The sequence below is a fragment of the Penaeus japonicus genome, unplaced genomic scaffold (assembly GCF_977035675.1).
Source record: "Penaeus japonicus unplaced genomic scaffold, GWHDUDI00000001_assembly GWHDUDI00000026, whole genome shotgun sequence".
Lineage (NCBI taxonomy): Eukaryota > Metazoa > Arthropoda > Malacostraca > Decapoda > Penaeidae > Penaeus > Penaeus japonicus.
The window spans coordinates 209,068-212,273 of NW_028234428.1; the positions used below are offsets into that span (position 1 = coordinate 209,068).

General features: G+C 27.9%; 1 long non-coding RNA gene across 1 annotated transcript in view; it reads right to left on the bottom strand.

The window, feature by feature from the left end:
* Window positions 1-1,191: 1,191 nt before the first annotated feature.
* Window positions 1,192-3,206, bottom strand: part of LOC147468742 (uncharacterized) — a 7,254-nt gene continuing 5,239 nt past the window's right edge. Inside the window, exons 4-5 of the long non-coding RNA XR_015192269.1 lie at window positions 2,746-2,798; window positions 1,192-2,169 (exon numbers count right to left, since the gene is read on the bottom strand). This is a non-coding gene — a long non-coding RNA (uncharacterized LOC147468742). The remainder of the gene's footprint in view (window positions 2,170-2,745; window positions 2,799-3,206) is intronic.

Below are 3,206 nucleotides of genomic sequence, written 5' to 3' on the forward strand. Positions count from 1 at the left end.
TAGAGATGGCTGGCTGGCTGTTTCAATGCTTAGACACATACCAGTTCTTTAACGACTATCTTTTCTAGACTTGGCATGTTATTATGATATTTTGTAAATGCAGATGAAAATTTTCAGCTATTATAAAGACTCGCATATCTTTCACTAAATCATCCACGTTAAAGAACATGCTACCAAATTAACTTGATAGATGAAATAGCCAGACTTTGTCTATGAAAGAAAGCAAATGTGCACTTACATCAACTGAATATTTTTCACATTTTATCAAGAAAAAAAAATGCTAAATCATATGAAAAAGGACATCTTTATGAAAGCATACTCTGCAAAACTGATATTGCTGTTGTGTTATGTTATTTATTTTTTATTTTTTTTTTTTTTATTTTTTTTTTTTTCCACATGATATACATACAAGAGAAAGAGAAACATGAAAACTGACAAATTGTTGGAAGCATACCCTAGAAACCTTGTGTTCTTGCATTATATGTTATATTTTATTTATTTAATTGTGTGTGTGTGTTTGTTTTGTTTTTGTTGTTTTTCTAAACATCATAGACATACAAAAAGATGACACAACATGAAAGCTGATAAGTCATTGAAAGCATAGTTACAATACATCATCATCATCATCATCATTATTTTCATTATTATCATTATAATAATCATTTCTTGTAGATATTTACACTAAACATTATTGTACAGTAATAATTGTATTTCATGGAAGAATTAAGTTTTTACATTATCCTCTGATGATTCTCACTGGTTATGTCATCCATGGTTCATAGATAAATAGACATAAACTCACACACACACACACACACACACACACACAATTCTCATCTTTTTGCAGCTCTTCTTCTCTTTTTCTCCATAGGTGTGTGTGTAGACATAGATACAGATAGATAGATATATAGATAGTAAAACTAAAATACATTTAACATATATATCCTCAAGAGTTCAATCCATTTTGAACATTGTATTCTGTGATAATCTCTTTAAATCAATGTATTCTGTAATAATCATTGTAAGTTAAAGCAATGTTGGCACTTGTGCTCTTGTTTCATGCAGGCCCATTTTCATTATCTGTCAACATATCTGTAAAACTTTTAAACCCTTTATGCACACTGGCTAGGAACACTGTATTTTGCAATAATCTTGTGCAATCAATTATATCCTTGGTTTTATTGATTCAGATCTTTTTTCTTCTTTTTTTTTCCCCCTCTCTTTCTCTCTCTTTTCATTTATATATCCCCAAGATTTTCAATTATATTATGAATTTTGTATTTAGGAATATTGTAATCTGTATTACTCTTTTACAACAGATATTATCCTTTTTCCATCGTTTCATTCTTTGTGCTTAAAACATGGTTTATGAGTAAAATATAGGATAACCAGAATAGTTAAATGATATTAAAACAATTTTTTGGCATATCTCTTTATTTTTATAAACAAATAACATTAACAAATGTCAAGGAGCTAGTTAATAAGATCCAAAGAGTTTAGAATGCACTATAAAACAACAATCAAATTCAAAGTGCACAGAAAATAAAATGCATCACAAAGCATTAGAAGTTTTATAAAGGTTGACAAAGTTGTCATGCATCCCTTCATAATAGAGTATAAAACAGCGTGTAATGGAAATGTTTGTTTGTCAAGTTTACAGTTCTAAGAAAACAGCAAAATATTATATTTACTGATTAAACAAACAATAGTTTAGCATTGTATATTAAGCACACAGGATGCAAGAAACCAATAGACATAAAAATGGTTTAAATAGATAGTTATATAGATATGAATTAATCCAAACTGGCTTTGAGACTTCTTTTTTTTTTCATAACATGATATACAAGTAGTACTTAAAACAAAAGAGGCCTTTAAATCCCTTTAAAAAAAAAATTTCATAACATGATATACAAGTAGTACTTAAAACAAAAGAGGCCTTTAAATCCCTTAATAATAACTGAATCCACTGTCTATAAAGGTACATTCAATATCTATATTTCCATTTAATAAATTACAAAACTAAAATAAGAAATAACACATAAAAAAAACATTCCTTTTCCTTCATCTCTTGCTATATCCACAGTGTCTCTTACTGTAACATTTATTTAAACATTACCTTGTTGGCTCTTGCTCTCCATGCAGTGATGACATTGGGTTCATTCCGCTCACCTGAAACATTGAATTTACTATTTCACTACACTTTGTTGTACATTTTCAGTGTGGACTTGCACATTAATAAAAACCAAATTCCAATCTAATAAATTATAGACTATCGATACATTTAAAATCTTAGAGGTGAGGCTATGCTTATCATGCATGATATATACATGTCAATATCTTCTTCTATATAGATAGATAGATAGATAGATAGATAGATAGATGCATAGATAGATAGATAGATAGACAGATATATACTTATATATATAAATATATATAAGTATTCATTTACATCTGCATATATGTATACATGTATATATGTGTGCATAAATATACATAAATATATAGATGTTTTTGTTTTGTTTTTGTTTTTATAACATAAGACACAAGTAATACTTATAACAGAAGAGGCCTTTAAATCCCTTAATAACTGAAGCCATTGTCTATAAGGGTACTTTCAATATTTCTATTTCCATTAAATAAATTACAAAACTAAAATAAGAAATAACATATAAGAAAGCATTCCTTTCCCATCATCTCTTGCTATATCCACAGTGTCTCTTACTGTACCATTTATTTAAACATTACCTTGTTGGCCTTTGATCTCCATGCACTGATGACATTGGGTTCATCCCGCTCACCTGAAATGTTGAATTTATTAGATCACCACATTTGTACATTTTCAGTTTTCTTTAATATGTGTGCCTATGCTCATCATAAAAAAAATATTTATATATATTTATATACATGATTACAGAGATTTCTAATTATTGTAGTAAGGGGTAATGGACAAATTCCAATTTAATTATTTATAAACTATCAATACATTTAAAATCTTATAGGTGAGGCTATGCTTACGCACATTATCTATTGTTAACCAAACCAGCTTAACATTATGTCAATAATCAGTAGTAAATAACATGTAAAAATGAAAGAAACAAGTATGCAACACGTATTTAGTAATATCATAATCAACATCATTATTTTTATTATTATTACAACTATTAATATTAGCAGTACTGGTATTAGTACTAGTTTTAATGATTATG